The sequence below is a fragment of the Tyto alba genome, unplaced genomic scaffold, assembly GCF_018691265.1.
Source record: "Tyto alba isolate M040663 unplaced genomic scaffold, T.alba_DEE_v4.0 Super-Scaffold_45, whole genome shotgun sequence".
Lineage (NCBI taxonomy): Eukaryota > Metazoa > Chordata > Aves > Strigiformes > Tytonidae > Tyto > Tyto alba.
The window spans coordinates 36,714,498-36,742,289 of record NW_024881321.1 but is presented as its reverse complement, the minus strand read 5'-3'; the positions used below and the strand labels follow the sequence as shown (position 1 = coordinate 36,742,289).

General features: G+C 39.6%; 1 long non-coding RNA gene across 3 annotated transcripts; it reads left to right on the top strand.

The window, feature by feature from the left end:
- Window positions 1-122: 122 nt before the first annotated feature.
- Window positions 123-27,792, top strand: LOC116962655. Of its 3 annotated transcripts, XR_004407718.2 has the most exons (8): window positions 123-239; window positions 315-412; window positions 1,712-1,857; window positions 10,502-10,556; window positions 11,985-12,161; window positions 19,115-19,826; window positions 19,930-20,182; window positions 25,323-27,792. It is a non-coding gene; the product is annotated as an uncharacterized LOC116962655 (long non-coding RNA). The 3 variants fall into 3 exon arrangements; XR_004407719.2 differs by having other exon boundaries at window positions 12,011-12,161; window positions 19,115-20,182; XR_004407717.2 differs by having other exon boundaries at window positions 19,115-20,182.

The following is a 27,792-nucleotide window of genomic DNA, read 5'->3' as shown; positions in this document are numbered from 1 at the left end:
AGGAGGCAGCGGGTAACCGGGAGCGGCCGCCGCGCCCTTCCGGGGCGCTGCGGGGCGGGCGGGCCGCCCGTCGGTGCCCGGAGCGGGGGGGGGGGGGGGGACGGGACGGGACGGGACACTGTGTCTGCACCCGGGACAGGTGGAAACTTCTCCCGTTTGCAAAGCGCAGCAGAAACAGTGAAATCGCTGGTCAGTGGGTGCAGCCCATTAATAAAGCCCGGAAACAGTAGAAAAGACTTGTAAGTGAAAGGATAAGCAGAAGCCAGCAAAAATGTGCACAAAGTAGGAGCGTAACTTATTTTTTTTTTTTTAAGATACCTGAAAGAACACCTTTCAAGGCCTTTGTTTTCCTCAACCGCTGTGTTTTCATTCTATTCAGACCAAAGGAGTCGCTCAAGTTTGCAGGAATCCTGTAAGTAGTCTCAGATAATTTGTGTATTACTCTGTAGGACTTAATATAAAACTGAGACTTTAAATACTTTTTCCAAAATGAATTTAAATTTCTTAATTTAATAAAATTCAATCTTTCACTAAAAGAATTTTAACACAAGCAAACAAAATCCAAAGCAATTTATACTTATGCAAATCCATTCCCTTCTTTACTGCCCGGCTCATGGCCAAAACTAAGCAACTTTTGCTCCTTTGATTTTCATGTTGTCACGATCCAGTTATCTGGACACCATAAAATCTTCTAACCCAAAGAGTACCCGAATTTCTAATACAACTAACAGGTGGAAAAAATAAGAGATTACACAATTTGAGATCATCACCTAAATACTAAGAGGAAGGACATATGACTGATTCTTTACAGGTCACCTTTAATTTAGATGCATTATATATGTTCAGCATTTTTCATTACTGGTTAGATTGCAAAATGTATAATGCACTGTAAGTGCAGTGTGGTCAAGCTAATGTTGCTATTCGAACTCTAAAGTGATGTTGGTCTAAAACCTCATTTTCTACATCTTGGTTACTACTAATGATTTATATTCCTTTTGCAGCACCTCCCATTTTCATGCTTCTACTTACAGACCTGACACTTCTGCAACACAGCTTTTTGTACTTACATTTCACTTACGAGAAATTATCACTGAAACTGAAAGGGAAAAAGAATTACAAGAGCTATGAAACAACAGGAATTATTCTCAAAATTAGCAATTCTGCATGAGTTAACACACAACTACTTTCCTGTCTGTTTATTTGCATAATCGATGACATATTAAAATAATATTAATTGTGCGTATCATCAGTCTTTAGGAAAGTTGTTTATTACAAAAAACTTAGAAGAACCTAATTCATGAACATAAAGTGATAATGTCACATACACAGACTGCAAAGCTGAAACAGCAAATTGTTTTAGTTGGTTTTTAGGATACTTCTCTGTCCAGCCATTCCGTTTTCAAAGAATCTGTGGATTATTCACATTTTGTAATCTTTTTATGAGTTAGTCCACTTTTAGTTAAACTGTGCCATTTAATCAATCCAGTGTCTTTAATGACATTGCTTCTTACCCAGATTTTGAATGAAAGCAAATTTTCAAATTATACAGAAATTTGCTTTTTTTTGAAGTTTTATTTCTCTCAATACTTTCAGTAGTTTAATCCAAATACTGCAATATATTTTCCACATAATTAAGTGCCGTTTCTTCATAAAAGCAGGTTATTACTCCTACAGGTTAAAACCTACAATATCTGTACCGTGTCTCCACTAGAGAATTTGCGTGCGGTGCCCACGCTACTTGGTGCTTTGAAGGGAAGGAGGTTCACCCGACAGGCTCTTCACAGTTAACAACAGCTCAGTGCTGAGCACCATCGTCATGGGGATATTTCTCAGCTCCTTGCTGTCTCCTCAGCTCAGGTAAGCAAGGCGGGGCTGCAGGAAACATTTTCCACAAACCCAGAGCCTGGAGCCCACTCGTGGGTGTAGGTCCCACGTGGATGCAAAGGTTGGCTGTATTCTCTAAGGGGAAACGGGGACCACGGCTCCTGTTCTCATTGACTCTTTCAGTCCAGGACAGGGGGAAGGGACACGCGTGCTCAGATTCGTATTTGCCATTTCTAGGCTACTGCTCAAGCTAAGCTGAACCATTTTTCTGCCCTTCTCGTTGAACCTGTGGCACTACGCTGCCAAGAAAAAGAAATAAAAGGATCACAGCTATATTCTGGGCACTATTGAGGTGAAATCCCAGTCTGCATTAGTTGTCTTTTGTGCCCGTATTTCCACAAAAAAAAAAGGAAACCTAAACGTGCAGCCCAGAAAAGAGCACTGGTAGGCCACCAAAAGTTAACACGGCACGCCCTTGCCGACTGAGCGGTGTTTGTGCAGAGAGAACTGAACAGCAGATAGATACACCTTTTTGGAGTGACAAGCTCCTCCAGGGTTAATGCGCAATGGAGCAAGGTGTTTAGGTCATACTTCTAGACTTGGGTATCTCAAATCTGCCCAAGTCAGGCTTAAGGTGCCTGAGCCCTTTATTGGATCTAGCCTGAAGTGACTTGCTAAAGGTCACATTGTGACTTAACAGTTGAGCCAAATGAACCTTGATCATATCAGTCATGGATCTGTTCTGCCTGTTATGCAATATTTCACTTTTAAGCAATTTATTAAACTAATCGTCTTTGTCTTTGAATATGCCATCACATTTATTACACTCCTCATTTCTCATTTTAAAAATAAATCCCTAAAATTACCTGTATGCTGTCTCTACCTCGTATGACCTAGCTGTCTTTTCTAAATTTCTTGCTGCTTTTCTGACTGCAGATTAGACCTTCTGTTCTATTGCTTTCCATTTCTCCTTCCTGTTCTTACTGAATGATTCCTTCTGATCCATTACTAGCCTCTCAGCCTACTCCTACCTGCCCAGCTGAATTACCAAATGTTCTAGATCTTACTAGTTACCACAGAATCTCACACCCCTTCTGATTTACTTACCATACCAGTACAGCTCTGCTTGAAACATCCCACTCATTGTTTAAATAGCATTAGACATCGAGGTTAATATGCTAGTGTGCAAAAGATTTATTCTTCCTATGTACAGCTGTACTTTCTGCTACTTTGCAATCCTTACTGAGTTACCTTGTTTTGTAATTGTAGTGAAAATGCTGAGAGACTGCTCCAAGGGCAGTAGCTCACTACACGCTGAATTCTTTTCTTGAGGTAGTGGTACTCTGTGGTTTAGTCCACCTCAGCTTTGGAAGGTGGGAAGGGCAGGATTTAAAGCTGGGAACCAGCAAAGTTCCACAATTATCATAGGCGCAATGTTGATACAGTATACATCAATAATATGGTAGACATCAGAGGCACTAGAGTCCTAGATTTTAAGATTTTTAACAAATATTTAGATTCCTGCTTCCTATTATGTTGGTGACTGTGTACCTCTAGTAGCTCTGGACAAAGTGACTAAATACTTCTTTAAAAACCTGTAAGTGGTAAGAGTTGACTTGGGCATATGTGAGAACAGTGCGAGGAGAGGGAAACAACAGAGATTGAAAAGCCATTAATTGCAAGCAGCTCATCTGCTTGAGAAACCAGTGTATGCTTTTGAGTGAAATTGCTTATCCTGCAGTGTTCCTGGCTTTTCCCCTACAAATATATCACTTCTTAATTGTGTCTCTCCCTCTATTGTATTTCTGAAAAGCTAATCAAAAGAACAACTTCTTCTCTTTCTTGTGTCTATACCATATATTTAAACTGGTTAATTTGTATTAACAAGGGAAATTATTCCCTCAGTGGAACAGATGTTTGTGCTTTGATCTATTGCAAATAGTATTTTCTCAGATCTTTCTGAATATCGTTTGTGAAAAGAGATACCGACACTAATTTTGAAGTCTTTTGTTTTATGTTAAAAACATTTCACTGCCCGGTGTTTGTGCTGGATGTACTTCATTTGAAGAGGAATGTAATTAACAGTTATTGTGGTACTCTGAGGTGCCTTACCTGCCATGGTAAGCATGGCCAAAGCATGGTAAGCAAAAATGGCCAGCATCAAACTGCTGTGGTGATGATTTTATTAGGAGTGGCCCAAAGAACAGAGAATTAAGCACTGGAGATTGAAGATCACTTCACTTTTGCTTGACATTCTTTGTCTAGATCTGTTTTTTCTAGCAAGTACATGTGAAAATAAGACATATTTCTGACTCTTTGACCTCTCTGTTTCTAACCTCTGGCAATAATGCATAAAGTCTGTTGTACTCAAAAGCTAAATGCACTGTCATTATGACAAGATGTAATTCCCACATCCTTGCTAACAAAGGTGACCTTTGTTACATAGTTTCTTAACAAAAGTCCCTAAAAGAACAGAATTTGGCTTCTAAGTATCCGACATGATCGAATAAAAGCACATCAGTTAAAATAATTTGGCTGCAATCTTCTGCCAGCTCAGACAGTTCTCTGCAATTACAAACAAGATTTGTTCATCTGCATTACCTGTGTATGTGTAACTTCATGAATCACAGGGAAATTTTGATCATTAGTGATAATACATCTTTGCAAGGGATCCAGCCCTTGGCTGCTGCAAATTAGTCCTTTTCATCAGGAAAGGTGCAGCATTCAGGGATGTCTTACTAGGGACACAAAACAGTAGATGGTCCTGTCACGTGGACCATTTGGGAGACTTGCTCCATCCCTGTGAAACGGTGTTATTAAACACATTAAAAGGAAGCCCAGCCTCCACTAGAGGAAGCTTCTTCTAGGACAACATGGTGTTGGCTGCTATGGTTACTACTGTGATCTTCTGTTTACTTCCTTGTTAACTCACCTGCTTTCCCATTCAAACATGATGCACAAGTACCTTCAGAGATGTTTGTTGCTGGAACAGTGACAAACCTCATTAGTGTCAGCCATGCACAACTGAAGAGGAAAAAAAGTACAAATGAGCAGTGAATAAGCAGAAGAATGGTAAGTGCTGGAATCTATAGGTGTTGTGAATAATATTCTGTCCTTGCTGCTGTGTGAACTTTGTGTGCTCTTTGCTTTGGTTCTGCATTAATGTTAGTCATGCCTTATGTCTCTATTTTACACTTCAGTGCCTTGATCCGGCAATGAACTCCCCGCAGTCAGACTCCTGTGACTGAGGAGCTGAGTGCAGTATCACGATCTAGATGAGGAAAGTATTGTGGTTTATTTTTAGTATCTTAAAGAGACAGAACATTGTTTTGCTATTTCATTTTATTTTTGGTAGTACTTCACAGGTCTAATTCCCACCTTTATATCTATTTTTTTCACCTTTTTCATTGTTCTGATCAGCCTGTCTAACTGTGTAATAGCTCTACACTGTGAAAGTGTCAAATTCCAAATAAATTGCATGTCTCGAAGCTGCTTTCCTCCCCCGTCCAGATATCAAGAAAAAAGAGATTACTTTTTTAAAAAAATGGAAATTCCTGTCATATTCCACAATAATAACCAGATAGACTAGTTAGTTCAACTAGTATTTGTCATAACATACTTCCAGGTTAGCAAATACTTTTTAGCAATAATTTCCAAGTTAATACAACTAGTATTCATGGTAACATACATCCAGGTTAGGAAACTCTTTTTGACACTATTTTCTAGCCAATAAAAGCAAGCAGCTGATCTTCCAAAAGGATAGTAAATAAAAAGGATATCACTTTCTGGCTACTTTAATGTCATCTGTAGAATTATTTTTGTTCTGATGTAGCATTCAATCGAAGCTGGAAGAAATCTTTTAGTGATTTGTTCTTTCCCACCAAATAAGGCACTAAATATAGCAGCATCAGCATTCTGGGCTTCAAAAAAGCTGTGGTTCAGGTTTCTCAAGAATATCTGCTTTTTCTCCTGACTGTGTTCAATTTGTTTTATAACTGTTTATTTAGGAAGCATGAGTAGTTACAAATCAATACATAAAGTACCAGAAATATTAAACACTACAAAAATGAACCTTTTGCTTAGATAAAGATGATGCAGTGATACAGTCATCAGATTTTCCAGATTGAAAGTTACAACCAGCTGAAGGACAAATTCCTGAGGAAGGGACACAGCACTGCAGTCCAGGGCAACCTGACTGGTCCCACGGAGAGCGGCCGCGGACCTTTGCGTCGTTCTGCTCTTCCCCTCCCTCCCCGGCACGCCTGGCAGCTGCGTGCCCACCCACGAAGAGTGGGCACAGCGCAGCTGGAGAGGTGGCAGGAGGAGGGTGTCTGGGAGGAAGTCCTTCCTTCACCCCTCCAGGCCCCCTGGTGACCCCCCCCCCCTCAGGCACTGGGATGGAATTAGGATGGATATGGGCCATGCTCTTTTCTTTCCTGTAGGTAAATCCCAGATGACAGTGATGCAGACCGCCCCTCTTCCATTTCCTTTGTCCAAAAGGCATCAGCATTTTCTCTCAGATTAGCACAACTACTAGTATTCCAAGAAATGTTTTCCAAATATTTTTTGGTGATGTTTTCAATATTAATGCTTTATACACGGCTTTTTCATGTGCAGGCAACAAGTATTAAAATCTGCTTCTATGGCCACAGTTTATTGGATTGAGAAGTGGTTCTTTAAGATGCTGCTATGTTTTCCCTTACTGCAGCTACGTCTGGCTCATCTTCGTGAGCACTGCAGAGGCTTGGCATGATGAACATTGTGTGGACTGGGAATCTTGCTGTGAGGGAACATGGTAAAACTTAGCGTTTTGCAGACAGACTCAATGAAGTGCATGAGATTCCTGGAGCTTTCAACCATGACAACATTCAATTCCATCATGTCACTTGCTGTGAAATGTATAATGGCCACAGCCATTGCTTTATTTTCCTACAGGAGTTTGCTTTTAATTTCAGTAAAGTTGCAGTTACAAGTTTATTCCAACTTGTAATTTATATATTACTAGAAATTATGTTAGTTAAGTAGGCAATAATTCTAGGAAGAACAGAGATGCACTAACACAAATGTTTACGTCCTTATGAAAGGGCTTATAAAAATAAAAATTAGAGTTGCATAAAAAGCGAAAACTAAATATTATATTAGAGTTTTAATTGTCTATCTTTCCAGAGTATAGTCTTGTTAAATATCTCTGTATTATCTGTAATTACAGAATTTTGAATTCCATGTTCTCTTATGACATTCTGCTCATTTAAATCTTGTGTAGGGGAGCAAGAAGGTGAGCCAGACTGATACAGAGGCTAGTATTCTCTGTGGACAGAAGTATTAACTGGCAAATCTAGGAAGTGACACAGATCTTCTGGTCTCTTCACAAATTTTATAAGCGAGGGGAAATTTGCGTAGGTCACTGAGAGTATGGAGGTAGATTTGTATGACTATGAAAGTGGCTTGCTCCCACAGAGTATGCGTGCTTTTGTTGTACTGGAACTTTGTTTTTTTCATGTCTTACTTTATATCACATAAAGGGCGTATGGATTCCATGCTAATTAGAAAAGGATTAATAAATGGTGGTGACAACATCCATGCCTTGTCATGATACTTCCCAAAGCTGTCAGTTCTGAAAGCAGGAAACCCACATGACTTACAGCTGTGTAGGAAGGAGAGCCAGTCAACAACGTCTACACAGCGCAAAAAAACTGGAGAGGGACAGATATTATCAAGAGGCTGTGGTTTGCAAAGCACCGGTTTCTTCTGAGATGTTAAGTCTGTGCAGATTAAGATGACTTGCTCTGAGGAAGCTCATGCTTCTGTGTAACTGGGCTTAAGTTCTGGTTCAGCAAGCCAAAGCTTTTCCTGACTTTGTGTTTACACTGATTCTAACCCGAGATGTCTGTTTGCTGGAGTAGGCTGTCCTGGCAAGGGAAATCAGTTACCACCCTGTCAGCAAGTGAAAGTCTCTGCTGGGCCCAGGCAGAAGCTGCTGAAAGAGAGGATGTGACCTTCTAGTGTCCAGAAATGTGGGACAGAATAAAATGTCCTTAGCTGGGAATTATTCCAGGGGAACTGATGCTTAATAGTAGTGAACTTAAAGTGGAGGTGGATAATACTACCAGCAACCATTTAAGAGGGATATATCTTGTAGTAAGCTAAATACTATGATTAAGTGTCAGCAATGGTATTTGATGCTCTATAAATAGACATGTATACTAGGACAGACCAGCAGCAGCCATTCAGTGTTGACTGATTTTAAGACAGGCAAAGCTGTCATTGCTTTGCTCCGTTAAGATACTACTGCTTCTGCAGAGCTGGCTGGTGCTGGAAAGGAAGGGCCAAAGTGTGACAAGTGCATGATTTGTATCCTCCACCACCAGTGCTTTAACATCCCCAGGTGAGAGGAGAGAATACAAACTATCTTACGTCTTGTGTATGCCTCTTTCTTTTGCTTCCTAAAATAATTGTTTACTAGCAGTTCACTGCCTCAAATTAGGCCACCATTACAAATGATCTTCAGTGTTACTGCAGAAAGATGTATGTAGCTAAATTTTCCTATACGTGGAGATACAGCTGTAATTTGAAGCCACGTGAAGGATGAGTGCTGTCCTGAATCACACAGGCCTGCCCTGACGCATCTGAGCTGGGAAGTGTATGTGTATGTGTGACATTTCTAGAACTAATCATCATGGCAGAAGGAGTCATATAATGGGCATTGATTTATAACTGGATGTCTTTGTGCTGCTGTTGAAGTTGAATTCTATCAATTAGCGACGACTTTGCCTCCCCTAAACTGAGAAGTACATGAGCAAAGAGCAATTTCAAACTTTTGCCATAGTTTTCCATATTGCTTAGAGAAGGGAGTAAGGGAAATGTCAGCTTCTTCTGCTCTTCCTTGCTGTGTCCTCCCTCCCACTTTGGAAAGAGGAGGTGGCTTAGGCTACTCATCAAAGACAAGATACTAAGGGAAGAATTCAATAGTGAGAGAAGTGATTTATAAAGGCTTTCATACTTTAAGGTCATGAGTCAGGGATTCCTTCCTTGAAATACTTAGCCCTTAGGCCCTCTTCCCATCTTCACCTGCTATTGTGTAGCCCCATTGATGTCAGTGGGCTGGCATGGGTGTAACTGAAGTGAATTTGCTCCTAAGGTTCAGCACACATTATCAGTCTGAATGGCTTCTTGGGTTTCCAAGGAGCTGCTTGGAGGGTGAAAGGTGGTGATGGTAGAGCCAGAAACAAAGCCTTATGAAAAAAATGTGACCAAGACTTGGGTAACTGCTAGACAGAGAGAACAGAGATGAGAGGAAGGGAGGAGATGGAGCAGAGGAGGGATGGGTATTTGATAGCTTTTTATTTTATGAATTAATTCCTGACCTAATTATTTGTAAGTGTGTACACAGCCACATGCATACAAACTCCTTTTTTCTGTTTAACATTTTGATTACAGCGAGGCCAGTTAGTACTAGTCACTGTATATACACACACATGGTGATAAAAAATCACGACACCTTTCTAATAATGCATAACCCAGCGGCTGATGCATTACACACATATATGTATATGGCGTATATACAGGATGATGCAATGCATATACATATGCATTACACTATTCATAAAGAAGAACTTGCTGCTAAGAAAGAATTGGAATAATGTAGCTGAAACTGTATTATTACATTATGTTACATATCCCTTAAGTGTTAGAGTTATGGGACATATAAGCTAATTTTAGTCAAGAATCAGCATATGTTGTCTGAGGTACATGACTAGACTGCTGCCAGTACCCAAGCTAGCGAGTGTAAAGAGAATTTGGATGGCCCCATTACAGCTCTCTAGTTTTTAGACAAGCCCTTAATGGCACTGAAACCCTGGATAATAAAAGCATTTGTTAAGTCATAGTACTTTCTATTCAGTCTCATACTCAGCAGGCACGAGAAGGCTGTGGGAATACTATATTACACTCAGAAAATTTTAAAAAGCAAACAAACAAAATTTTATCTCATGGCTGTGCATCTGCTGGTATCAGCAGGACATATTTAGCTGTGTTTTTACAGAAAGTAAACAGGTAATTGTACTTCAACAAAATCAGTGAAGTACTCTGATGGGATTTTTTTTTTTTAAGAACCATTTTATTGTACAGTGAAAGCATGGTTGGGCTTTTTTACTGCATGAAATTGGAAACTGATAGAAATATGAGTATTGAGTTGGTTTATTCTCATGTTCATCACAAACAAAGTACTATAAAAATAGCTTTACTGAATAATGCATTTAGTAATAAAACTATCATTATGTTCAAAGGCCTAAAGAAGTATTGAGGTGCTGTATATGCCAATAATATTATACAAATGCACTAGAAAGACTAGTCTAGAAGCCAAGATTTTAATTTTATATTAATTAGTGGACAAAGAATAGCAAAGAGCAGATAGCATGAGACCACCCTACTTTTATTACATTTCTAAAATGCTCTTATTCCAAATACACAAGCACTATTACTTGAAGTAGATATTGCTGCTTTTACTTAAGTATTATTTTCACTGAGAAAGAATAACTGTGCTTCCTTTTTGCCCAGCAATTTTCCTCCTTTTGTAATACAGTGATATGGTTCTGCATAACATCCTGCACTATATACAGTTTCCAGGTGTTGCAGCCACTATTGACAAAACCTAACGTGTTGTCTCTTTTTTATGTAGCCTGCTAAGTTTGCCAGGAAAAGGTGAAGACAATGAAATTTCCTCCATGACTAAGGTAAAAAAAGTGCTTTCTGAGGAAATATCCTTTCCTTTTTCAATAAACTTGCATGTTATTTTTCCTGTACTGATAGGCTGCCAAGGCTTTTTTATTAAAAGCTAGAAATTTTGGCATGGATTCCCCTCAGATCTGAGTGGATTGTTCATACATCTGACGTAGGCACATATGAGGCAACTGATTTATCATGCTTGAGGTTTTGTGTCTTTGACATTTATATCATAAAATCAAAACAGCCTGGAATTGCACAGCACTTCTTTGCAAACAGGGAGGTGTGTCCCTGCAGACTTCAGTTACTTAGCATGGGTTTAATGGTAAGGGGTAAATAGCTGTAAAGCAGCATAATAGCACTCTTCTGACTTATATGTCATATTTAAAACTCTGTGGATGTATTGTTTCTGATAGGTAGGTATAAACAATGTCATAATTTGATGCCAATCACACCCAGATTACATTTTTATGATCTGTTTCAGGACAGGATTTAGCACCAACCTGACAAGGGGGAGGCAGGGGACTCCAGCTGTAGCAGCTGCAGAGTATGTCAGATGCTGTGCTACATTATATCTCAGCTTCTATTCAACAGGTGAAGAAAGTCTTAGCCTGTCCTAATCTACAGTGGTAAACTGAAATGGGAGGTGAAGCGGAAATATAGGCAATTAGATGTCAAAAAATAGCTTGACTTCCCTAAATCTGCCCAGTAGAAGTCATCTTTTGTATTAGCTAAATCATCTGAATTGTTAGGTAAGAAAGGAGACTCCAGAAGTGCTTCAAATTACCATTTTGGTCCTATTTGTGAAAAAGGATTATAGACAAAAATCTTTCTCCACAGTAGACAAAGAAATTGAGTGACTTTCTAGGATGCTCTTAGTTTGACTTCACAGCCCTGAGAAGCATTACAGAGCCAGGAATACAAGCTCAACGAAACTTTAAAGGACTTGGCCAGTTTTACAAAATCACTTACTGAAACTAAATCTCTGATGAAAGGAAACCAGTCTCCTGGCATTTAGTAGACACTTCCAGTCCCTGGAAAAAACATTCTTTGTGCTAATATGATTTATAGCACGCCATCAGGATTGATATTGTATGCTAGAAAATTTGATGCTGAAGTTGTGATGATTCTCATGTGACCAGAAGAGTCCAAATGCAGATTAAAAATTACATCTATATATCAGGGCCAGTAAAGAGGGAAAGAGTCAGTTCTGGAATAATATTATAGGAATACAAATGGAGTTGTATTAATCATGCATGATATTAGCAGGGCAGAAAGATCAGTGGAAAATGCTACCGTGCTTTGTCCAAAAGGAATATGTTAGTCCTGTTTAGAAGAGACGGGTGTAATGACAAGCAGTTAAATAGCATGTTGGCTGTCAGATAAGACTATTATAGCATACAGATAAGAGACAAACAAAATTTCCTTGCTTTTACAAGCTTTTACCTTGCTTCCATATGTGAAGATACCAAGGTTTTGCGAGTGATTGGAACTAGAGATACAAAGAGCTGAAAGTAACTTGTTCTCTGAAGAGTGGAGGTGCCAGTCTTCCTGAAGAAGACAGGATGATCAGGAATATACATGTTTTTTCAACCTCTGATCTCACTTTCATTGTGGTGAGTTTTTGTCTGCCATCTTATTTCAGGTCCTTTCCTTCATAAAAATCTCTGATTCAGGAAAGATTTCAGAGAATAGAGAAGGCAATCTTAAAAGCATTATTTTCCAGAAGAAATATATTTAAGAAGTTATTTTTCTATATAAGAACATAGCAAATGTATAAATGTAAAGGAATATTCTTTTCCTTTCTCTGCAACTTTAGAAAGCATGCCTATTTCTGCTCATCTCAGTTTGTCTGTCAGTGATTCCATTGTTCTAGAAATATGTGCATCCAGTTTTGCTTCTACCATTTCTAAAGATTTCAGGCTAAGTATATAGCTGCAACTTTCACATATTCTGTATTCTCTAATAACCTAGATATTAATGTTCAAGAAAGGATTAAAATCTGGGTTAAAAACTGGTTGGATGTCTGGTCCCAAAGAGTTGTGGTGAATGGTTAAATCCAGTTGGCAGCAGGTCACAAGTGGTGTTATCCAGGGCTCAGGACCAGGGCCACTTCTGTTAAATATCTTTACCACTGATCTGCATGAGGGGGTCGAGTGCACCCTCAGTAAATTTGCAGATTACACCAAATTGGGTGGGAGTGTTGAGCTGCATGAGATTCAGCTTGAGACTAGGCTTGAGAGTAGAAATGCGCTACAGAGGGATCTGGACAGGCTGGATCGATGGGCCAAGGCCAACTGTACGAGGTCCAACAAGAACAACTGTTGGGTCCTGCACTTGGGTCACAACAATCCCTGCAACGCTACAGGATTGGGGAAGAGTGGATGGAAAGCTGCTTGACAAAACAGGATGAGGGGGTGTTGGTCGACAGCCAGCTGAATATGAGCCAGCAGTGTGTCCAGGTGGCCAAAAAGGCTGATAGCATCCTGGCTTGTGTCAGAAATAGTGTGGCCAGCAGAACGAGGGAAGAGATTGTCCCCCTGTACTTGGCACTGGTGAGACCACACCTCGAATATTGTGTTCAGTTTTGGGCCCCTCACTACAATAAAGACACTGAGGTGCTGGAGCGTGTCCAAAGAAGGGCAACGAAGCTGGTGAAGGGTCTGGAGCACAAGTCCTGTGAGGAGCGGCTGAGGGAACTGGGGTTGTTTAGCCTGGAGAAAAGGAGGCTCAGGGGAGACCTTATCTCTCTCTACAACTGCCTGAAAGGAGGCTGTAGTGAGGTGGGTGTCAGCCCCTTCTCCCAAGTAACAAGCAACAGGACAAGAGGAAGCAGCCTCAAATTGTGTCAGGGGAGGTTTAGATTGGATATTAGGAAAAATTTCTTTACTGAAAGGGTTATCAAGCACTGGAACAGGCTGCCCAGGGACTTGGGGCAGTCACCATCCCTGGAGGTATTTAAAATACATGTAGACGTGGCACTTAGAGACAAAGTTAGTGGTGGACTTGGTAGTGTTACGTTAACAGTTAGACTCAATGATGTTAAGAGTCTCTTCCAAGCAAAATGTTTCTATGATTCTATGATTATTAGGGGACCATTTCCTTCAAGGTAACTTGTTTTGTAGTGCCTCATGTCGAATCCACAAGTCCAGATGTACCAAACCCACAAATTTTTGTTGTGTTTCATGTGTGTGGCTTAATTTCAACCATGTTTGACTAAAATGAGACCACTGAATTCAGTTCAGATATTTCTACTTGTTCAGCCAAACTACAGGTTTGTGAAACCAATTTAAAAATATACTGGTAGGGCCAGGAAACTGAGAGTAGAATATACAGTGAATACACTGCTCTGCATACTCTTGAGACTTTTCCTTTCATTTTTTTTGGCTGTAATTTAAACTTTTATGACTTTTCCACATCATTCCTCTCTCAGTTGGGTATGATTATTATGTTTACCAGGTTTAAACTGATGTCATACAAGGCTGAGACACTTCAAGAAACTGAAGGCAACAATCCTTGCCTGGAATTTAATCAGATTTTTATGTCTGTTTGCACTTTGGCTTAAACAACTAACAACTTAATAAGTATTCTTTGCTATAACTAAATATGCCTAGTTTTAATAAAGAAAAGCAAAAGAGCTACTAGTGTAATTACTGACTTCATTGTGGGTTAATGCTCATCCAGTGCCCTGTTGGTCTACATTGATAGGGAGGTAATTGGTTTATGTGCTAAGAAAGCTGATTATGTTGCCCAGACCCTTAGGCGTCTTAGCAGGAGGAGGGTCTGAAAGATGTAGAAAATATGTAGACCAGAAGTATCCTCATGTGGGAAGATACCTATCATTTATGCAAAATCTTCATTAGGTTAAAATCTACTTTTCTGTTACATACTTCCTTTCCCACTATGGTCCATTACTCACACATTCTAAGGATTATGTGTACTTCTGTCTTATCTTCCAGAGAAAAGCAAACTGGAGGAACTAAATACATGTTAGAAGGGCTGAAGTTGCTGGGCTTGAGCATGGGACACAGCAGCCTGAAGCCCACACTGTAGCCAGTGAAGGCTACAAGAAATCAGGAGAGGTCAGAATTGTAATTAGCCTAGTCTTTGTGAGAGCCAGTCTCTCGTTTTCTTGAGCTCTGTCCTCTCACACAGACAATCTGGAAAGGAGTAACTCTGTAATGATTGCCTGAAAAAGCAGGACCAGGAACTGCTATTCCCAGCGAAGCTCCAGCGTGACACAGAAGGAAGTCAGGCACACCTGTACGTGCTGATTCAGCTAAGGCCCTGCTGGAAGGAATTCTTAAAGCAAATCAGGCCAGACACTCCAAGCACAAAGAAGAAGAGGTCTAATATCTTTATATACTAACCATTGCCCTGCTCTGACAGATAGACTTTAGTCTGTCAGTTCATATCTAGTTAAACTATGAAAAAAATTCAAATCCTGTTGCTTCAAAGGCAGAGTGAACTTGATACTGTCTGATACGTCATTCTGGAATAGCTGACATGCAAATCAGGATCCAAAACATTTACTCTTTTATGCTCATCCAGGTGCAGGCAAGATCAAAAAGGCCCCTAAAACCTTTGATTTATAGAGGGGAAACTGGGAAACTTGTCCAGAGCTTATAGAAGAACAGAGAGGACCCTGAGAGATGGGCAAGAATGCAAAAGACACAGTGATAAAAAAAGATCTGGACACCTTTTTCCTCACCCAAATGGTATTTCTTAGTCAACATTGCATTAGTGAAATTCTGAAGAGTCTTTGATTGACATCCTTGATGTGATGATGAGGTCTCTCACAACTACTTCTTCAACATTATTCACAGAGTATAAAGGACTGGGATATGAGGGTCCTTGGATACCACAGGCTATTCTTTTGGTTGATACTAGATGTCCTAGGGGATCAGAATACTAAGTCTGAAAGTTGCCTAACAGACTGGGTTTTTAATTGATAGACCACCAGGAGAAAGACGCAGGGAAGTAAGATAAATATTTTTGTGCTATGAATTACCTAAATTTTTAACTACCTACTCAATGGTTGTGGAGTGCAGAATAGGTGTATTTTGCTTACTGTTTCTTCTAAATTAATAAGATTTTCAGTCTTTTAATAAACATTCTCTTGAGCAAACCATTTGAATCATACTCTTGTATTTTGGATTTAGAATTAGAACAGTTTCAGGGGTGAAACAGCACTCAATTTCTAACAGGATTAGCCATTAAAACTTAAAACCTTAGATGATAAACCTTGGTGTCTCCCACTTGGCATTAGACAAGAAAGCAACGGACGAAAAAGTGCTGTCTCTTCAGTATCTTGTTACAAGAACATGGGCTAAAGGATATAAATAAGGGTTTAACCAGCACTAACACAGGATATTATACTAAGAATTCTTTCAAGAATACATCAAAATTTGCTAGACTGCTAGCTTTGTTTCTCCTAGCTGTGGCAATCAAGAATACCGTCATATTAGATTCTATGGTAGCTGCCTAAGAATAGGCTTTTAATAGAAAAATTGATAAATGCTAACCAATAGTGTTCATCCAAATCTGCATTATATGAGCTCTTATTTAACATGCAAAGACTAAGAAAATACACTAGAAATTTAAATAACTTTCTGAAATATTTGTCCCTTTTATCTATAAGAGGTACTCTAATCGTCCACAATATTTTGGGGTTTTTTTGTTCCATTGCCTGGAATTTATTTTGTCTTAGAACAGCACTTTTGTCCTCACTTGCCACATGAAACTGAGAGCAAACATGCATGGTGCATTTCATGTGTTGTTCTAAATCTTGATTTTAGCTCAGAATTTCCATATTATTTAAATGCAAATGTACACCATGGCATGAAATCTAGGTGTGCGGTTTGACTTGCTCTAAGTTTAAGTGTCTGCACTGTAAGAATCTCCACCTGAACAAACTCTCTGAACTCCTACTATTGTCAATGGAGAGCTAGTTAGTTCAGGCAGAGAACTCAGGGAAGCTTTCAGTTGACCAAATGTGTTTCCTTTGGGATGAAATAAATTGTCCTCTGCATGTGCTTGACCATACTGTCTTGTTGATTCAACTGAACTGTAGACACCTGTCGATATGCAGACATTTCCACTGTAGGTACCTAAAGTTTGATCAAGCTGAACCCTGCCCCAGGTAAACTGTAGGGCAGACTGGGAGACAAAGTAGAACTAGGCTAGGCCTCAATGCAACCCCAAGCGCACTCAAATATGCTGGCATCACTGCGTCCTGGCTGAGTCCTGCACAACATCCAGCAACAGCCCTTTTCAGTGCATCTTGTGACTGATCAAGAAGGGACACGTCAGCCCACCAGTCTGTGGCTAGTGTGGAAGTTGCAGTGGCCCTACATCGCCTGTGGCACGGACAGTTAGGGTCTGTAGGTAGCCAGAGCTCAGGCTGCCTCATCCTTTGCACAAAGTGGTTACAGGCCAAGTACTGAGCTGGGCAGAGAAAAGAAGTATTCTGGCCGTTACCCCACCCTCTGCCCTATGGGATAATATAGATGTACACACGGTGATTCAGACCAGATCCTACGGGAGGCAGGCCCTGAATTCCTGTGGGATTTTGTCTCCACATGAATTATTACAAGTTATATAGAAAATCTTTGATGCAGAATATAAACAAACTCTGGCACCTCAAATATTGGGCTAATGTTTTGACACATAGGTCATCCAACTTGAAGTGTCTCATGGCAATTTTTTAGTTTTCTGAAGTACATTAATTTAGTGTACTAACATGAGATTAAGAAACAAAACTGAAACTGCTTGTTAACTCTTTACCTCTGTTTTATTGAACAAGGAATTGTTTTAAATTCTGCTATTTTATTAAGGAGCACCAATCTGTCACAAAAAAGAAAATATCGGGTGAGGGAGAGGGAAGAAAGACAAAATTATTGCCAGTTTCAGTTTAATTTCTACTGGAAAATTACCTTTTATATTGTGCCTGAAGAGGAGACTATTAGAATATACATGAAACTTTAGAAGAGATTAAGAAAGGTGGAATTACTTATTTGTTTTCAGTGATGTTTGCATCTTTTCTGACTTATCTGATCAAGTCTGGAGGTGTATTTTAAATGGGCTTGAACACATTATGCATTTCTGGTTCCTTCATCTCAAAAAGGGTATTAGAAAAGATATAGAAAAGGATGACAAAGTTGATTCAAAGTGTGGAACAGATTGTGAAAACAGATCAGGACACTTTAGCTTGCATGACAGATGACTGGGTAGTAAAAAATAAAAAAACTCCCATGCATGACAACAATAATTCTTACTTTTCTTCTCATGATATAAGAACTTGGTGACAGTAGATAACAATACCGAACAGCAAGTTCAAAACAACATTCAAAGCATACCTTTTCACAATGTGTATAATTTAACTACAAAATCATCATCACAGGCTGATGCAGAGACCAAAAGTTTAGATTCAAAGAGTGATTCAAGGATTCCAAAAGTGTATAAAAATAATGGAAGAAAGTTCCATTAAGACCTCCTAAACAAAAATATATAGTCTCTGATTTAAGAGGTACATAAGACTCAGAGCAGAGAAAGTATAGGGTAGAGTCTTGCCATATGTTTGCTGTGTACACCATGGATGGTGTTTGCATCAGGGATATTGCTTGAGTTTAAATCGGCTACAAAATCACGTTGATATTTTTTATGTTTCCAGGACAGTATATTTAGAAGAGTCAGATGGGTGTTACATGTTCTTTATGTTTCTGAGTAAAGGTATTAAATTTGCTCAATCTAGGAAAAAATGGCAACATAGTGTATCCTGGGTAGAATTACAGAATCATAGAATGGTTTGGGTTGAAGGGACCTTAAAGACCACCTAGTCCCACCCCCCCTGCCCCGGGCAGGGCCCCCTTCCCCCAGCCCAGGGGGCTCCCAGCCCCGTCCAACCTGGCCTTGAACCCTTCCAGGGAGGGGGCAGCCACAGCTGCTCTGGGCACCCTGGGCCAGCACCTCACCACCCTCACAGTATATAATTTCTTCCTTAGATCTAATCTAAAGCTACCCTCTTTCAGTTTAAAACCGTTATCCCCTGTCCTACCACTATGCTCCCTGACAGAGTCCCTCCCCACCTTTCCTGTAGCCCCCTGTAAGTACTGGAAGGCTGCTGTAAAGTCTCCCTGGAGCCTTCTCTTCTCCAGGCTGAAAAACCCCAACTCTCTCAGCCTGTTCTCATAAGGGAGGTAGGTGCTCCAGCCCCCTGATCATCTTCATGGCCTCCTCTGGACCTGTTCCAACAGGGCCATGTCCTGTTGGCTGTAGCATAGGTAGGCAGAAAGAGGGTACATCTCTGCCTTATGTTGGGAGGGGTGTGGTAGGATGATTGTGAATGGAATGTGTGAATTCAGTGAAGGAGAGGATGACATGGGTGGTTTGTGGAGTTTAGTTTGTATATATTATATTATGTAAGGCAGATGTAAAAAAGTTTCATGCTTATAGCCTTAGAATGTGCAGCAATGTGGAGAGAGATTTTGGACTTGTGTTATTTTACATGATCTGTGTTCCCTAGTGCCTTGCACAGTGCCTTAGGTACCTTCTCCTTTCTATTGCTAAGGTCTCCTGTTGGCCCTTCTGGACCCTGCCTTTCCCTCCCAGCTGTGTGGTCCTGCCCCCGAGTTGCACCGCAGCCTCCGTCCTTTCCCCTCGGTGCCCCACGATGGTTGTTCTCACGCTGTTATTCCCACGGCCTCACCCCAGCCAACCTGCTGCTGTGGTGGTGGCGGGTTGTCCTGGGGGAGCAACCAGAACTGGCCAAGACTGACCCACCCCTCCACACCCCTGTCTCCCACCCCTTGGTCGTAGCGGCCGGCTGACCCAAGAAGACCTATGACCGACTGCACAACGCTTACCAACCAGTCAGCACACATCACTCAACGCACACCCAAACCAGGGATGACAACACCCTACGCAGAAACAACCGACAGGACCCGGGGCAGGTCCCGCGTCCACCTGGGGCATTGCTGCGGGGAAAGCGGGATGGTGGGTAGTACCAGCCGTCCGGGGGGGATGTGCATCAGAGGGTCTGCCATCCTTTCTTCCCTCAGCTGGCCACTAGGAACTGTTTTTCTCCCTCTCCTCCACTTTCCCCTTCCCAAAAAGCAACACTCAACGTGAGAGAACATACGGTATCAGCTGCGAGGAGTTGCCCCTGCTAATAACACTTGGTGCATATGAACCTGCCTCAGCATCCTCTGTGCTACAAACTGAATCTTTGTCAGTTTAAGGGCATTTTAGGTCAACATTCTTACACTCTGGCTTTGTCTTTGGTAAATACATTTAATGGTATATTGATGCCCTAATTATTGAGAGGGGAAAGTATTGCTTTTAAACCTCTCATCATATCTATTTTTTTGTCCTGCACCTTTACAGAAATGCATCCCTACTCTCAGAATCGGGTCTAACTGATTTCGGTACAGGACTGATTTTGGTATGGGAGGAAATACTGTCTTCACTTAGCACTAGGAACATGGAATTCCCTGTCTTCAGTTACGGAAGAAAGAGATGTAAAAACTGTTATTTCATGGGATGCCTGCCTGTCTGGGACTATAATACCAAGTCTATCCTATTTTCCTGGGCATTGCCTCGAAAGAAGATAAATCCCAAAGAGGTATAAACCTGCAGGGTGAGTACAGGTTAAATCTATTTTCAAAGTAACTTCATGCTGTCAGCACTGATTTTTCTATTTACTTCAGAAGGCAATAGATGTTTAGATCACTGGAGATTGGATTTAAAATCAGTTTCATGTGATAGAACCTCTATAATATGCATAACTGCGTATGGCTATAGAGTCTTGGACCAAAGCATCTTGATTTTGTCTGATTTATTAATCATGAGTCATTTTTTTATAGAGAACATTTATATTGTTGCTATAAGAACGTGTAAGCTGGGCTATTGTAAAGGCTGAGACCAACCATCTTTCAGATGAATAAGCTTATTTTCCTAATATTTGAAAAGGATTATATTTGAAAAGCTATGATAAAGTAGGAAATAGTCACATCTATTGTTTTGTAATGTGCAATTAGTTTTGTATCTAATACAAAATATCATTCTTCATTAAAGTCAGGTCAGTCCTGTACTATCAAATATAAACTGACATTTGAGAGAGTCGTAATTTTTTTTAGGGACAAATAAACATAGTTATTTGGAATCTTGTTTTTAACAAGATAAAAAGATTGAATTCCTCATCCATGAGAGAAAGCTGGTATTATTTTTCTTTTATTGGATATATTTTTTAAAACTGGTTGTACCCATTAAAAATACTTGAAATCTTACACAATGACAAATGCAACAAAATTAATTAATTTTAATAATTTTACTTTAATACAGTAAAATTGTTTAGGTTTTTGTCTTGTCCACTAAAGTTGACATACAGCTGCCTAGCATGAATAATATTCTATAGACATCCATAGCAGTTAAAAAAATCTAGGACTTATGAAAGCTATGACATAATTGTGAAACTATTGGAGCCTGCTAATTTGTTTTATATAATAATGTAATGAGAGGTGACAATTTGCCCATGTATTTTAACTGAGTACTCATTTTTACTTCTAATTTCATATGAATATCCATTCAAGTGCTTAAAGGAGAGCAGCCTTTAAAATATTTGCTCTGCTGTAATTATCTTTTAAGCAGAATTTTTTATCTTGCATTTTAATTAATGCTAAATGTCAATCTATTACATGATGTTTTAGCTGACACTTGCCACTTTAGCCTTTTCCTCATATACATTTTCCTGTGTATTTTAAAGATATATGTTCTATATCACTGAGCTGCATACAGATTTATAATCTAGATAGTTGTACGTCACTTATATAAAAGCTGTTTTACAGATCAAACAGCTTCAATTTATTGCCCTGATTTAAGGCATTCTACTTACAATACAATTCTGCCCAAGTCAGTGCTCCTTCATGACATCCCAGGGCAACTTTTATTTCTGTGCACTGATAAACTCTTGACATCTTGGCTAGCTTAAACACTAATACAATCCAAGAAAATTACTGTAAATCTTTGTAACTGCTAGAGGTAAGGCTGAGCCATCCTGGAAAGCTACTAGCTGTAATCAAGCCACAGAATCATGGAATCATTTAGGTTGGAAAAGACTCTTAAGATCACCGAGTCCAGCCGTTAACCTAACACTACCAAGTCCACCACTAAATTATGTCCCTAAGCACCATGTCTACATGTCTTTTAAATACAAGTAATTGAAATCCTGATTAAAAGTGGAATACAAATATTGTTAGAGTTGCAATAGCATACCTGTTTTATACACGTCATGTCAAAGAACCATCTCAACTGACCCTTGCAGTGCCTCTGTCTGAAGGTGATTAGAATATCATAAATGTAATATAGAGGAGGAACTAAATTAAATGTTCAAGACATAGCTCTGCTTAAAATTTTTTAACACGTACTACTAGTGACAGCTACCAGTAACATAACAGGTGAATCTTGATATTAATTTAATACTAACATGATACGGTTTTCTTTTCCCCTCTTACACATTTTCCCTGTTTAGTACATTAATAAATCCCATTAATATAACTTGAGCACTCAGATAGCACTTTCAGGATCAGAAAACCTTTGCAAGAAATGTTGACTTTCTAGGGCAACAGGGCCAAGAAGAGGTTCCCCCTCCTTGCTAGGACCTTTAGGCACATCAGTTAGCATAGTAACAGTTATGGTCACCTTCATTTCACTTCAATAAATTCAAGGAAATGCATTCAATTTGCTAATATGGAACTGTTAAGACAGAAAAATAATCCTGTATATTGAATTTGTGGATTTTCTTCTTTGACATATGGATACGTTGCTACTGGTTTATTGGCAGTTAGATCCAATATAAAGAATTGAATCTCAAGATACTATGAAGGACTAACTGGGCAGGAATTACATAAGTGACTAAATCTAGTTTTTCAAAGTGCAGATTAGCTCTTTGAATCGATATGTATTTGGCAAAAATTTTTATCATGGGATTATGGTTTTAGAGGAGAAATAAATGCGTTTCACCTTGTTCCTGGCACACAGCGGAGAATGGTCCAGAAAATGACCATATGCTGCATCTTTTTTCTTTGATACCTTTTCCACACTGGGAACTTTTTAAAGGCATGCAGTTATGCAAATATATATAGTGGATAGCTGGTACTTTTAACTGTGTTTCTAGGTAGGAGTAGAAGAGCAGCAGGAAGGCCTATAGCTCCTACAGAAGTGCAGGATCTCTGTGAGGTTCCACAGACTCCTGTGGAAACTGAGAGCTAGAACCTTGTGTTCTTACCTGCAGTGCTGCTATTCCTTCCGAAAATGGTATAAAGTATTTAACCTCAGGAAACTCCTGCAGGTACTGGCTCCCAGGACAGAATTTTTCCTTTAGTGGAAAAGAACAACATAGTCCTTTGGGGAATTTCCACCTTGTCTTGCAAGTCATCTGTGCTGAGTTGACAACTTGTTTCACCATGTTTACAGTGATGTTAAATAAGGTTATTCAGAAAATGTAATTGTACTGGTGTTAAGGTAAGTCAACCCCAACGTATTATAATATCAAAATATTCCAAATTTAAGAATTGTTTTTACTCGTATCTTTACATTTAAGGACAGAAAACTAAAATCCCTGCCAGATCATCATATAGGAAGAACTGTGTAAGACGCATTACATTTTTCTTCTAGATTTTAATCATAAAACACAGTTATTCTCACTGATAGGTTTTGTTCTGTGTATTTTCAGTCCAGGGTAACTATTTCTGAGTAATGTAACTGCCCTAGAGTAGTGTGTGTGTGTGTGTGGTCTGGGCAGGGTAGGAATTCATATTTCAGAAGAGGATTTAACATGTCTTCATCCAAAATAAATAAAATAGATATATGTTCTCTCAAAATCCTATCATCATAGTCACGGGAAGAATTTCAGAATTAATTTAATGCAAAATCTTTCTCATTAGTTTCAGATTTGTAGCAGCTGGGGCAGGACATTTTCATTTTATATGAGCAAATCTCATTCTAAATGAATGGAATGTGGATCAGTGTTTCCATATGAAGAGATGGTACTGCTGCAGCTCATCTTTTCCATCAATAATAGATACCTGTCACCCCTGGCAGTTAAGAAATCCTAGCTGGTACTGACTGCTTTCAGGTGTGTTTTAAAGTCAGACTTAAGCAAAGGTTCTTGTCTTGGCAGTTTGAATTATTATTTGACTTTACGCAGTTTGCATATGCAAGCAGGGCAGGTCATAAGTATGCAATTAATTATTAAATACACAATTATTAAATACAGCATTAATTATTAAATACAAAATTATAAATTCTTGAAGTTAGAGATCATCTGTTCATCATCTGTCAGAGGCAGATTTATTGCGATGGGCTAAAGGACTCTTAAGTCCTTTATTCTCTCCTCACAGCCTACTCCATTAGCACTGTCAGCCTTCATCATGATGGTAAAAAAAAAATCTGTCCAACAATGTTTCTCCCATAGCCACTTCATGACAGTTAAAGGCTATCCATAACAATGCCTTGATTTACTCAAACCAGTTTAATTTTCCATTAAAGCCTAATGATACTTCTCCCAGTCTTTTCTTAGCTCCGACAAGACAAAAGCATGACTATAGTTTATCAGCTAAGCAGTTTGTAGGAATCCCAGAAATACGCTGCCTTACAGTTGGCTGACACTGTGTGATGCTGCTTTCATAATGCTGGGAGATGTGGGTGTCTTTCTGACCAATCTAAGGTTGTTTTCTAAAGGATTCCCAGCAAATACAAGCATGCATACAATTCAGAATCAGTTTTGCAAGCATTTTCACTGTCCTTGGTGTAACCATGGTGTTGTTCCACCAGTGACTGGTCCCTAATCAGTGCTGTCAGGGAGCGGCAAGGGCCAAGCAGCAGAAGAGAAACATCTGTAGGGGCCAGAATGGAAGTGGACACTCCAGGCCTCATGTATGTCTTCAGAGGTGTTCCTTACAGGAGGACTAGGTCACAGCAGAATTTTAATCAAACAGAATGACTCATATCCATCTCTTGTATAAGTGAGAGGAACTCTGCTGAAGTCCATGGAGTTGATTCATGATTAAATATAGACTGTGAAACAAAATGAGGTAGAGTCCTAGTGCCATAAAAAGTTAAAATAGGTAGACTTGTGTGGCATCTACCTAGAGTCTTTATGGCAGCAGCTGTACATTCCCAGGAAAATGGCCAAGGACTTTATAAGGATGGCTCTAACCTATGCAAAACAGATGAGAACCTCTTCCTAGCAATAAATAAACTTGCTCATCTTTTGTCTGAGTCATCAAACTTGTCTGTCAGTGACCTCTAATTAAAGGTCTTTTTACTCTTTGTCCTTATTCTTGCCTACTTTTCCTATTGGTGAAATATAACATGTATATATAAATAATTAATAATACAATAATACATATCCAGGAAAATGTACTCCTATTTTACAGGGAGGATCTGACAAAAGGATTCCTTCCTGAGCTTTTGTCTGCAATGGTATTGTTATCAGTCAGCTTTTTTGCTTTTTCTCATGCATCCACACAACCGCTTTGCAGAGTATGATCATTTCATCTCTTAAAATAACATTCCGCCTATGCCATTCAGCACAGCAGTCTGAAAATTTACAAGAGAAGAAAGTACATTTCTAATGATGTTGAATTCTGAGATATTTATGCTATGCATTAGCACGTGTGTCAAAAGAAAGGTTTGGGAAAGACAAAAGGCTGCTCTCGTGCCTATGTATTTCTGAGAAATTAAATTATTTTTAACTAATCCACCATTTTTTTATACAGATGTACATAAAAAGTTATCAGTACTTCAACTGTAGAGATTAAGCAGAAAGACCATAAATCTTGGGCTAGAGGAGCTGGTGACGGTCTAAAAGGACATATTAGCCAACTACTTTGCAGATCTCAAGACTAACACAAGGACACAGTACGTTACAAAAGGGAACTCAAATGCTCCTCTCCTTCCTGCCCGCTTCTCCAGTTGGGAGCCAGGGATGTTTTTCAGCCAGAAAGTCTCTGCCTGCAGGGGAATGTAAGATTATGAATCTGTTTTGTCATGAAAAGCCTATGGGAAAACACGTCTTTGCTAGAAGTTATGGGTTATCGTAGCTGTTCATTTAAATTTGTTTCATCCTGATCACGTCATGAACAAGAGAATGTCGCAGCAGAAGCATATACATGGCAGATTGTCCAGATGCGTAGCAGGCTTGCTGAACGTAAAGGAGGTTTGCTGTCAGAGTCCTTGACTGTATCAGCAGACTGGGAGGTGACCGCCGCTTAGCCCGTGGGAAGCATGAGTGGTGCTGCTGAAGCTCACTGTGATAATGCCTGTGCTGTCTAGGTACAGACCAAGGACACGTCTGTCTGTGATCTCTACCGAGATCCACGTAACTGTTCCTCAGTGCATATTCTGCCTTGCACAGTTCTGTTAGCACGAAGCTGAACTTGGCACGATTACTACAGAGGCTTCTCTGGCCAGAACTCCTGGCAAGAATTTTAAGGATAGGGCTTGCTTGCAGTTAGCTGATAGAAGGATATCATCAATGATTACCTGCGGCCGAGAGCACAGTAATCCATTGTTAAGCTGTAATGGGAAAACAAGATGGTATTTGTGAAGAGAAACTAAGTATTATATTGTAATTGCTCTTTATTCTCAAATGTTTACAACATTAAAGCAAGGTAACAAATGCTGTGGTTAGTGGCATTGCCCTTGACTGTTTTTTTCAATTAGCATTAAGCTATGTCTTTTAACAAAAGTATAGGCAATACAGTTAAAATATTGTTTAAAACTATTATAGATTTCATTTTGTGCACCACTGTGGTGAAAGTCTGGTTCTGTCTCTCCTAATAGGCAGTTGGTTGGTAAGGACTCATGGTGTGAAAATAACTGCTGATGGATGCATCCTTTTTAAAAAGTACTTGGCAAACCAGATACCCCAGAGAGTTAGATAACAAGTACATACTGGGGCCTCTCTGTGTTGTTGTCTGGGCTGTACTGGAAGCATGTGCCCACACTGGAGCTCTGAGTTCAGATACCATTGAATGTGGGCAGATTATGGTGAGATAGCTAAATAGTCTCCTCCCCTATCTGTCTGTTCTACTTCTTTCCTGAAAGCTTGTATTTCCGTGATAAGGGGGAGGTAACGATCCTAAAAGTGCCTTTAAAATTGCATGGGCTGAAGGTGGAGAAGGTGGCTGAGGTGTCTACATTCCATTGTGAAACGTGTGACAAAAGGGAGGAAGCAACTAAAAACCCAACCAGGTCTGAAGTTCTGCACAGCCTTCATTTCCCCTGGTACAGGCCAGATAGATCCCATTTCATTTATTATTAAAACTTCTGCTGAACTTCTGGAAACTGATATCAGGGAAGAACATATTTTGCGTGGAAAAGTGCTGTAGAATACCAGTGAGGAGAATGTGACTGCGAATGACGGTGGGAGTGTTTTTATTTCATCTAAGTTTGAAACAGGAGAACAGGACAGACTGCTGAAAGCAACTCTAGCAGTGCAATATCCAGTATCGGGCGAACAAAATCCTTTTGTTTCCTGACCTCGGCCTCATCAAACAAACCAAGAGAAAAGTGTTATTGAGCCAGAGGAATCTGTTTACTGGAAAGAATACTGAGGCTCTACGGTGGCATCTTACAGCCCGAGAGATGTTGGAAGAGAACAGACCTGTTCTGGAAAGGAGAAGCGGCAACGATGCACAGATGACAGCAAAGTCAATGGAAAATGAACTTGCATGAACTACAAAGTAAACCCTGTCAATAATTTTGATTTCTTTATTTAGCTGACAGCTGTACCTAAAATTGATCTCAGTTATACTTGACGAAAGATGTTTTAAGGACTGTTTAACTGACATGTGCATTTAATTCTGTGTGAAACGTCCAGTGAAATATGCTCATGTCTTCAAAAATGCATGATGTGGTTGAGTGAATAATGGTGAAAAATATCTATCCAAAATTATTGTTGGTTTTCTATATCGTAGAGTTAATGAAGCTATTTCTTAGTGCTGTATTGCAATGAACTCTGGAAGCTCCTAATCATCTTGATGTAATTTCAGAGACTTTCTTTAGTATTTGTGCTTTGCTTTCACTACCAAACAGGCTTCAGTATATAAACATTCTTACACTATATCTTGATGTCCATTCTTTGGTATATGTAATTAATCATCTAAGCTATGTACTTTGCCTCTTGACTGGATGATACGCTTTCAAAATATGAAAAATATAGTGTATATAAATAATGTATTTTCA